Genomic DNA, 11,767 nt, shown 5'->3' with positions numbered 1-11,767 from the left:
TAGAGCAGTGATTCTCAGCTAGGCTGATGAGGCACACTGGGGTGCCACTAGGTCATCTGTAGCTTGCTACAAGATGTGGTAAGACATGGTGAGGTGTGAGGAGATAAGCAGAGAAGTATGGGCCCAGCCACTAAATAGTAAAATCCTTGGCATAGACAAAACAGGAGAGGCGACATGGCTGTAGTTGCCCTAGTTCAGAATCAGGTCTAACAATGAAGGTGATCAATGAATCTATAAACAAGCAGTCAGGGACCTTCAGGTCAGGTACATTCTAATATCTACTCAGCTCTTAAAAACCTTCAAGGATGGAGATTATAGTACCCTCCTTGTGAGAAAGGTTTTCCTAGTATCTAAACTAAACTTTCCTTACTGCAACTTGAGACGATTGCTCCTTATTCTGTCAGCTTCATTGAGAACAGTCTAGCTCCATCTTCTTTGGAATCACCCTTCAGGTAGTTGAAGGCTATTATTAAATCCCCTCTCATTCTTCTCTTCTCTAGACTAAATAAGGCCAGTTCCCTCAGCTTCTCCTCATAAGTCATGTGCCTCAGTCCTTTGATCATTTTTGTTGCCCTCTGCTGGACTGTCTCCAATTTGACTATATCCTTTCTGTAGTGGGGACCCCAAAAGTGGACACTGTACTCAAAATGTGGCCTTCTCAGTGTCAGATAGAGGGGAATAATCACTTCTCTCAATCTGCTGGCACTGCTCCTACTAATGCAGCCCAGTATGTCATTAGCCTTGGCAAAAAGGGCACACTCTTAGCTAATATTAATCTTATTGTCCACTGTAACCACCAGGTCCTTTTCTGCAGAGCTGCTGCTTAACCAGTTGTTCCCCATCTTATAACAATACATGGGATTGTTCTGTCCTAAGTGTAGGATTTAGCATTTCTCCTTATTGAACCTCATGAGATTTATTTTTAGCAAATCATCCAATTTGTCTGGGTCCCTCTGGGTGTGCTACATTGTGTGCTTTAATGCGCGTTTAAGCAGCATGTAAAAAACAGTGCTATTACGCTAATGCACAGTAAAATAGGCTACTACGCATTAAGCATCACCTAAAAAGTGTGCGCTTGTGCTACTGTGCATTAGGGCAACCTAATATGCATTAATTTAGTACCTCACAGTAGGGGTACTAAATTCAATGCATGTAAGGAAAAGCGTATTAAGGCATGTGTAGACGCATCCTCTGAATCCTAGCCCGACCCTCCAGTGCATCTACTACTCCCCTTAGTTTGGTGTCAACTGCAAACTTGCTGAGGGTGCACTCTATCCCATCTTCCAGGTCATAAATGAAGATACTGGACACAGCCAGCCTCAGAACCAACACTTGGGATGGCTGCCAACTAGACAACTAGCCATTGATTACTACCCTTTGAGCCTGATAATCCATCCAGTTTTCTATCCACCTTACAGTCCATTCATCCAACCCACACTTGATTAGTTTGCCTGAAAGAATGTTGTGGGAGACTGTATCAAAAGCCTTACTAAAATCAAGGTATATCATATCCACTGCTCTTCCTGCATCTACAGAGTCAGTCATCTCATCATGGAAGGCAGTCAGGTTGGTCGGGCATGGCTTGCCCTTGGTGAATCCATGCTTGCTATTCCCAATCACCTTCTTGTCCTCCTAAGTACTTAGCAATGAATTCCTTGAGGACCTGCTCCATGATTTTTCCAGGGACTGAGGTGAGGCTGACCGGTTTCCTGGATCCTCCTTTTTCCCTTTCTTAAAGATCAGCACTGTATTTGCCCTTTTCCAATCATCTGGGACTTCTCCTGTTCACCAGGAGCTTTCAAAGATAATGTTCAGTGGGTTGGCAATCACATCACTCAACTCCCTCAGCACCCGTGGGTGCATTGCATCCAGCTCCATGGACTTGTACACATTCAGCTTTTCTAAATAGACCCTAACCTGTTCTTCACCACTATGGGCTGCTCACCTCCTCCCCAAACTGTGCTGCCAGGTGTAGTTGTTTGGCAGCTGACCTTGCCTGTTAATATTGAGGTGAAAAAGGCATTGAATACTTAAGCCTTTTCTGCATCATCTGTCAATATGTTGCCTCCCCATTCAGTGAGGGCATAAGGAAGGAAGATTTGAACTAGGGACCTCTTGAGCAAATACTCTACCCTGAGTTGCTGGTTAGCTCAAATAATTGTTCTAGTGATCAACCTCTAACTTCTAGAGGAAATAAATATATGATCGTAGTAGAAGATTCATATCAAGATGAACACAGGCTTTCCCAACTAAGAATTTCATACCATTAGTGGCAGTTCAAACACTTGTGTTTCATGTGTTCAACATATGGGGAATATCCAAGATTCTGACAGGGCAATTAGTTTTATGCAAAATGTGGTTATGGAAGTATGTGAGCTATTGGGAATTGATCCAAGGTTCTGCATAATCTGTCACCCTCAGACCATGTAGAAAAGATTAAATAAACTCTGAAAACATGTGAGCCCGGGAATAATCTGGGATGAACTCTTTCCCCTGAATTTCATGCACATTCAAGTTATGGAATGGCTCTCAACTGGCTTTAGCCTCTTATGTGGGCCTGTTGGGAAGGTCCATAGCTATCTGGGAGTCAATATCCAACCCAGTGCCAGGAGACCTAGCTACCATATCACTAAGGGTCTACCTAACCCAAAGAGGCAGCCAGCTGGTTTTGTGGGGAGATCATGGGCCAGCTGCCATTTTCACATTCTCATCACAGTGGGGCCCTCCTATGCCTCTGGTTGAAGGGCCCGGCTGGCCCTGCCCCGTGCCACTGGTTGGTTGTGAGGGCTTTCCATCATGCATCTCTGCCCCTCACTGCTGATTGGTGGAGAGGGGTGGGGCCACACAACAGGCAGCCCTCTTAGCCAATCAGCAGTAAGGGGTGGGTGCAGCAGCCATTTTGGGCTCCCATGTGTGCTGGCAGCCCCTCCTCTCCCCTTCCCCCAGTGGGCTGTGCAGTAAGGCCACATCACTATGGGGATTAATGGTTCCCACTAGGGAGCCAGAATTTTTATTCTCAGTAAGTATTTTTTTTCATGGTTGTTGCGAACATTGCCCACTTTTGTGGGGAATGCTGGGTTTTGCGTTTTCCACAAAATCACAGTTTTGGTAGGTGCCTTCATATCACTTTCTTAGGCATGTATCAGATGCCTACACCAACACATCCTGAAAGTCGAAAAAGGGGTAGTCACCCAGGACTACGGTCAATATCAGAAAACTAAGCGATAATATGAAAAAAGAGGATCTTTGAAAATATCAGGTGGGAGACCAGGTAATGATGCAGTATTTTGCCCCATATCATGCTGGCCCCAAAGCTATAGGTTTTGGACCATATATAGTTGTGGACAAATTAGGTCTTCCTGTATATCTGCTAAACTTAAAGGAGTGAGAACAACAGTGGGTTTGGACTATTCAAATCAAAGCTTGGATAAGTAAATAAGAGAAGCGATTATTTTTCCCCCCTTGTGTTTTGCAGGAAATTGAATGGTCCTGGAACTGGCACCCAACCATTCTTTCAAATGAATTATAAAATTCACTTTCTGGAGTTAATTGAGTAAATTTTCTACATAGACTCTATGACTAAGTACAGATATTCAAAAAGCTCAAGGCAGAAGTGCTCTGAGTATGGCACTTTACTCAAAGTGCTCTAGGTTAGTTTAGGACCAAACAGAACACGTGTGCTATTTGGTGGGGCATACTGGGCTGAATTGGTATGTGTGTTGCCAGCAAGTCCAGGAAGTGATTATTCTGCTCTATTCAGAACTAGTGAGGCCATATCTGGAGTACTGTGTTCAGTTTTGGGCCCCCCACTGCAAAAAGGATGTGGACAAATTGGCAAGAGTCCAGTGGAGGGTGACAAAAATGGTGAGGGGGCTGGAGGATATGACTTATGAGGAAAAATGGGGACACTGGGCTTATTTAGTCTATAGAAGAGGAGACTGAGAGGGGACTGAATAGCAATTTCAACTACCTGAAGTGGGTTCAGAAGAGGATGGAGCTAGGCTATTCTCAGTGGTGGCAGATGAAAGAACAAGGAGCAACGGTCTTAAGTTGCATCAAGGAAAGTTTAGGTTAGATATTAGGAAGAATTTTCTCACTAGGAGGGTAGTAAAACACTGGAATAGGTTAACCAAAGGGGTAGTGGAAGCCCCATCCTTGAGGGTTTTCAAAACCTGGCTGGACAAAGCTTTGGCCAGGATGATCTATTTGGGGCTGGTCCTGCACTGAGCAGGGGGTTGGACTAGATGACCTCCTGAGGTATCTTCCAAACCTAACTTTCTATGATTCTGTGATTCATTTCAGAGTGCCTAATTGCACATAATCTTTTCTTGCATAACCTCAGTCATGCCCAGTCAGCCGTTGTGTCCAATGGCACAACACTGGTCACAAAACTCTCATGCATTTTAAGCCATTTAGTTAATGTGTAGTTGGTTAAGCAGCTGGTTAACACAAGGAAAGCCAACACTAGCAAAGCATGGGAAACCTGAGAAAAGTGAGGGGAAAAAGAGCATCACAAATAACAGATCTAGCAATGACCTTGAACAGCCTGAACCAGTATATGGATTGGTGGGGAGACAAATAATGTTCCCATGTACAACCAGTGTAGTAGAAAATCTTGTAGTGGATAACAAAGTCAATTGGATATACCAACCACATGGTGATGTTAATATACCAAGGACCATACTGAGTTTGTGGTCCCAAAACAAAAGTTACTCCTATGGGCAGTGGAAAACCCAAGTAACTTTATAAACAGTAGCAATTCTTAGGAAGCCACTCTTAAAATCTCTAGTTTAACCTCAGAAGAGCAATTTTATGTGTAGAAACCACAGAAAGAAAACCTATGGAGGAGATTTGTTACTATTTCTTAAATACTATAGGATCATGTATGACTTATTACATCAGTTACCACCCCTTCACCTGTTCAAGTAACTACTTCAGCTCTTAGCTACTTCAACTTGCCCCTGCCCCACCACCAGGCAGCCCTCTGGAGCTCCCTCTGGTGGCAGCAGGGACACATTGCAGGGCTGCAGGGACCTGGAAGCAAATCTGCTCCCTAATCTCTGCATGTGTAGACACCTACTCAAAAACTCTTTTTGTGCAATAGACTATGGCACAGGAAGTCTAGGCTGGAGTAGGTGCATGTGTAAATGTGCCCAATGTCTACATGTGCACCCCTATTAGGGTGCAGGAAACAAATAAACTCCATAGCAGTTTATAAACTATAGTTTTTAAACTCCTGCTATGGAGCTTTTTGTGCACAGCAGTGCATGTATAGATACTGACTTAGCTGGCTGGTGCACAGGGGAATTGTAACTGCTAAGGTTATTTTGGCTTTTTGATGTAGAATTGTAACTGTTAGGGTTTAATAAATTTGCTTATAGTTAAGAACAATGGTGTCTTAATCTCCGTACCTGGTAGAAGACCTGTAATAGTGTCATTGAACATAACAAGATGGTGGTAGAGTGTGAGAAAAAAATATTAGAGATTTTTAATATCTACACACCAGCTGAAAGAGAAGGATCACCTTGTTTAAGAAATTAGAGTTGTATGTAGGTGGAAGTAAGCAGCAAATTCTGGTGGGAGATTTCAATTGCATTATTGAGGAGGGGAATAGGAGAGGGGACAGAAGGGAAGGGAGAGCTAGACAGCTCATCAAAAGTCTTAATGTAATAAAAGAAGGAACTTTAAAAGATGTATGTGCCATTGAGAAGGCAATTACAAGGATGGAACTGAGTGGGAGACAAGTGTTGATGCCTGATTTTGTATTAATGTCAAATGGGCTAGAGATTGGAAAAAAGGAGATCTTAGATGTGACCGTCAGTGATTATCAGAAGTTGAGAATGGAAGTGAGCTTAGAAAAAAGTAAAGGTAGGGGGAAACGAATGTGGAAGTTAAATGTTCAGTTATTACAAGATGAGAAGACCTGGCAAGAATATGTGGAATTGTATAAAGGACGGAGGACTCTGAAGGGATACTAGAAAAGTTTCTGGGAGTGGTGGATTATGATAAAGAGAAAGACAAGTGATGTTTTCAGAAATATTGGTTGAACAGAGGTGAAGAAGAGGGTAGAAGAGCTAGAGAAACTGCAGGCAAGGAAGCAGGAGTTATTAAAGGAGGCAGCAAATGGAGCATGAGTGAAAGAAGAACTGGAAGACATAAAGTGAGGGACTGAAGAATGGTTCGAAAGGAAAATGAATGTGAAACTCTTTCTGACCAAAGCAGCGTGGTGGAGAAGGGGGGAGGATGGTGTAAGTATTTTTCGACAAATTGATGAGAAGGAGGAAGGAACTGAAAGCAATGAAAACTAAAGAATGAATCCAAAATGAAGAGCGTGAAGGTGTTGGATGTGACAGCGGAGTTTTATAAAGAGTTGTACAAATGAAGAGGAGTGGATGGAAGAAAAATGAAGGCATTTCTTGAGGGGATAAGGGAAAGAACAGAAGATGGAAAGAAACAGAAATTGGAGGAGAAGTTAAATATGATAGAGGTGGAGGACTGCTTAAAAGCTTTCAAGTGAGGGAAGGTGCCAGGAAGAGATGGTGGAATTCCATGAAAAGTTTTGGCAGTGGCAGGGGACAGATATTCAGGCAGTCCTCAACTTACAATGTTTCAAGTTACATTTCATACTTACAACGTTTATAAATTAACACCCTGTTTCAACTTTCTGACATCAATTTTGACTTTACGATGCTTGATTGGATGTGATGCTACGCCAGCGAACAAGTTTGCTGTGTCACCTGTCTCCCTGGAGAACATCTGTCCAAACTTCGTTGGACACTTTCTTTAAGAAAGCAGACAAGACTCCAGAAAAACCTGCAGCCGAGACTCCTGAGAAGACTTCAGCCAAGAGCTCTTCAAAAGTCCAGCAGTGTCACTTCGATATAATTGCTGTTTACAATATAATACTTTAATATAGCTATATTACTCATCTATAATTGATTGAGTACAAAATTCTGGGTTATTTTTGGTGAAAATAGAGTATCGGGCCTTGGTTCAGGAACCAATCTCCCATTTACAACATTGTTTCCAATGGGAAAATTGTTCCGAGTTACAACATTTTGACTGAAGACGTGCTTTTCAAGAACCAGTTGTGTCATAAGTCCGAGGACTGCCTGTAATAGAGACATACACAGAAATGATGGAGGGTGGGGAGATAGGGGAGGATTGTGCAGAAGGTGTGGTAATTTTTATATTAAAGAAAGCAAAAGAAGATGTTTTAGGCAATTGGAGTCCAATAACCCTTTTAAACATAGACTACTAATTGGCAGAAGTATTGGTCAAAAGAGTGCATGACTGTTTAGCAGATATGATTAAAAAAGAACAAATATATGCTATTCCTGAGAGGAGGATTTCCAAGACCCTGTGGTTAATGACGTATGTCATATTGGATGTGCAAGAGAGGAAAAGAAATACGATAATAATAAGTCTAACCCTGGAAAAAGTTTATGATAGGGTTCAACATAATTTTATGTCTGAAGTATTGCGGAAGATGGGGTTTCTGGCAAAGATGATCAGATAGGTCAGAGTGCTATACGGTGAAGCAGGAAGTTGAGTATCATTCTCCATTCCCCATACATTCCCCCTACAAAGCATTCCCCATACAAACAGGGGTAAACCAGAGATGCCTGCTGACTCCCTATCTTTTTCTGTGTGTGATGGAGCAAACTTTGTGCAAACTATGTGTGGTGCTAAGCTGGTAAGTGGTTTGAAGATACCGGAAAGAGAAGTTAAATGTACATTATATGTGGATGATGTGAACATAGTGGTTCAGGACATCAATATCAGTTGAGAGGGTATTAAAGCATACTGAGGACTATGGTGAAGTGTCAGGGACAAAATTAAATAAGGTGAAAAGTATGGTGATGGGTGTTGGGAACTGGGAGAATTTACAGAAGTTTGGGCTATGGATGATAGAGGGTGTAATCAAGATCTTGGGAATCTTAGTGGATGCCAAAGGGAAGGGAACAAAGGCATGGGAGAAGTTGGAGATAAGATCTTGGGTGAGACAGATTTGGGGATTGTGGAGTGGTAGAATATTATCTTTCAAGGGTAAAGTGGCTGCAGTGAAAATGGTACTCTTGCTGATCATCCTTTACATGGGAGTGATGTATCCACCATCATGGCAACAGATAAGGAGGGTACAAAGGCAGATGTGTGTTTTTAGGGATGAAAGTGAAAGAGAAAGGGTAGCCATAACCCAGCTATACAAAGCCAGGGAATTAGGAGGCTGGGGAATGCCAGATTTGGAAAGCTTTATGTTTATAAAGCTTGCTTTATAAGTACATTCTGTAAAGAGACAGTGGAGTGGGTGGGGAAGACTGCATGTTTCTGCCTTTACTTTGCAGGAGGAATGTTACGAAGATGGGGCATATAAGGGGGAGATTGGAAAACTGTGGACGTGGCAGCCACAGTTTGATGGACTGTAAGAGTCCATCAAGCACAGTTAGAGTGCTTGATGGACTGTAAGAAGGTGATTAATATGATAAGAAAGAAAGGTAAGATAACAGTAGTTGGGGATCTGATGGAAAGACAGATGGTAAATGTGTGGAAAGAAGTAACAGATAATAGATTGAAAGGAGAACATTTGCATATCATATGGGTGATAATATGGAATATTCTTCCTCTGAGGGGAATTCACCAGAAACGGGGTTTGGTAAGATTGGCAGCTTGCCCAAGAGGAGGTGTGGGGCTGAAGAATCTGGACTGCATATATTTTGGGACTGCCCTTTTGTTCAAGGAGTACAGGAGAGGGGTGCATCATTTTTTGAGGGCGATCAATATGACCTGTGACTTTGTAGACTCCAGATTCTGGCCTGGTTGTTTATTACACTGTGGAGCATGTGCACATTTGTACATGGCTGCAGGGCTTGCGGGTTCCAGAAGGTGTGAACATTTGCCCTTGATGGTGCCATGACCCAGCTCCATACATTAATTCACCTTGAGCATGCATGGTGCCCCTTGGTTATGTAACCCTCCTGGCGGGAAAATTTAGGAACTGTTGTGTGAGGGAAAAATGCTCCTGAGTGGTCCAATGGTGATGGACAGGTGATTTAGTGGATGGCTGGCTGGACTAATGATTGGTAGGAGTGAGGTACTGGAGGTGTTTAAAAAGGGATTGTGAAGAGAAAACTGGGGGGGCATGCACGCGTCTTGGTGTGTGTGTTCACCTTCATGTGGCAGGGTTAATGGTGAACATTGGTTAGGTGCATGCAGGCGCTTGAGAGACGTGTTTAATACGAAGTGGAAGGTGCATGTGTGTGAAGGGGGTTTGCGACAGAGTGAAAGGGTTCCCATTGGATTGGTAAGGATAATTGCCTGAGAGAGCAGCTCCTTCCACCACTTGGAGATGGTAACGTATCACCCTTCCCAGGTTTTGAGTTGCCTAGAACTTGCTGAGGGAACGGATTAGAAAACCTCATTAGTTATAGTGGAGATGGGAGGAGCAGACTCACTGTAACAGGTCGAAATGTACTTTACTGCCACCCTGTGGTGACAGTGTGGTGTTTTGATTCATTTATGTAAATATTAACTTGTTACCTGTTGTATGATTCTCATTTATATTGGTTAGGGTTGTTGTTATTTTGACTTATTCTGTTACAATATATAATGGAGTTTAACTTCATCCTTGTGTTGTTTGTTCATTCAATTCAGTGTCTTCGAGTGAGGCTAGGTCATAGGACAACGCTCCGAGTTTGGGCCCTTAACTCTACCACATTTGATAAATAAGTCCAAGGGGTTATGGAGATCTAATAACCCTCCGGACCTAAAGGAAGAGATAGAGGGAAACCTTTTGGTCTTTCAACTTAACATATGAAATGGTGGTTTATGGGTTAATGGAGGAACTTCTAGCAATGCTTAGCATTCTGAAGCAGACCTCAGTGCATGTGCATAATGCCAACTCTTCAAAGAGATGAAACGCGACATTTGATTTAGTAACTTCTATATCTGATATGATACATTTAAACTAAGTTTGCAATAGAAATAAAATGAGAACATGCCATGTTACATGCAGTTAATTGAAGAATTAGGTGTCATTTCATTATAAACATTGTATTACAAAAATCAAAAGTCAGTATTAGTAGAAATAAAAGTGTTGTTCCCTTGGTTTAATAAACAGTTCTTCAGAATACATCCTTTCCTTAGTAGTAGTTCCACAACCATCTGACTGATGTTATAAAATTACTTTGCTTGTAGTTGGGGTGAGACGTGATATTTGCAAAATTGTCAACTCCAGAAAGAAGATCCTTTATTGAAAACAACTGAGAAAATGAACATGGAGGGAATCTAGCAATGATCAACCTTTACACGAGACATTTTCAACCTTTTTTAGACTCAAGACACCCCTTAGAAAATGGCAGCTCTTACCTTTCACTCACTTTTGACTACACAAAAATAGTAGAACAATTATTCTGTTGCAAAGAACTCAAAGACTACAGCAGGTCAGAGTGTTTTTGACACAATGGATTCCTATTGGAAATCTCTGAGTTTATCCTGTAAATTGTGTAAGGGTTTGCACACATAACAGTGCTAATATTGTGACACCCTTAAAAGGATCTCATGGGACCCTGGTTGAGAATCACTACTTTGTTACATAGTGTAACATTAGGCATTTGTTGCTGTTTTATTAGCACAATCTCCTACTAGACATGTTTAAAACTCATACTAAAATGTTTATCTTAGGGGTCTAAGCTAAGACAGGTAGACAGCTTGCTGGGCATGTTTACACATGCTATGAATTCAAAGTAGGTTTACTGCATCCCAGCAAAAATACTGTGTAGTAACCCTACCCAGGAGCATGTCTGCATGTGCTCCCTCTTGGGAGCAGATTTGAACAGGGCTTCTCCTGCCATACTTCCCCCCACCCCGGGGAAGAGGCTGATCAGAAGCAAATTTTCTCCCAGCGAGCACTACTTGCACTACTGTACAGTAAATATGTATACATGTAGATGGTGACATTTTACTGTACAGTAGATTAGTCTACTGTGTAATAAAGTATTTGATGGAGACACATCCACTGTGAGGACTGCATGTTTGACTTTTCCAGTGATAATGCATTTGTGCCTTAATGCTATTCATTTCGTCTAATAAAAAAGATCACATCTCCTCAAAGACCCTTGCCTGTCTTGTCGTTAGACCAACACAGCTACAACCAAAAACCTGCTGTGTGATCATGCATTTGCGCTGTATGGCTGAAAGATTTAACCCCTTGCTAATAAACTGTCTCCCTCCCCATTAAATATCTAGAACACATGGTCAAGATTATTAGAGGGAGAAAGAAGCCTGTTTATAACTTGAAACAGATTGTACTTATGAATATATTTGACTCACATAATTTAATTGCTCTGATTTAACAACTGTAGTACAACTTGGCAGAAATGCAAAAAAATCTACAATTCATTTTAAAACTACTGATAAATCAGCAGCAATTGTTTTTGTGGACACGTTGGGTGCATCCAGATGAGTGCGCACATGCCTCTTGCCCTACCTCAAACCCTTTTGAGGTGGGGCAAGAGGCATGTGCGGGAATGAAAAAATGTTCGACCCCTGGATATCCAGGGGTCTAAGAAAACCGAAACAAAAAAAAGGAGGGCAAGGCATGGCTCCCAACTGTGCCCTGAGGCAACCGGAGGCTGGGTCCTCCTGGGAGACACTCTGGCTGCCAGTGCATCTCCATGGTTGGCCCCTCAACCTGGTGCTGAAACACGAGGCCGGACAGGCCATGTGTTCAGCACCAGGGCTCCAATGATGGTGAGTAAGAGGGCGGGGG

This window comes from Crocodylus porosus, unplaced genomic scaffold (assembly GCF_001723895.1).
Source record: "Crocodylus porosus isolate Cpor-Errol unplaced genomic scaffold, CroPor_comp1, whole genome shotgun sequence".
NCBI lineage: Eukaryota > Metazoa > Chordata > Crocodylia > Crocodylidae > Crocodylus > Crocodylus porosus.
This window is presented reverse-complemented; position numbering follows the sequence as displayed.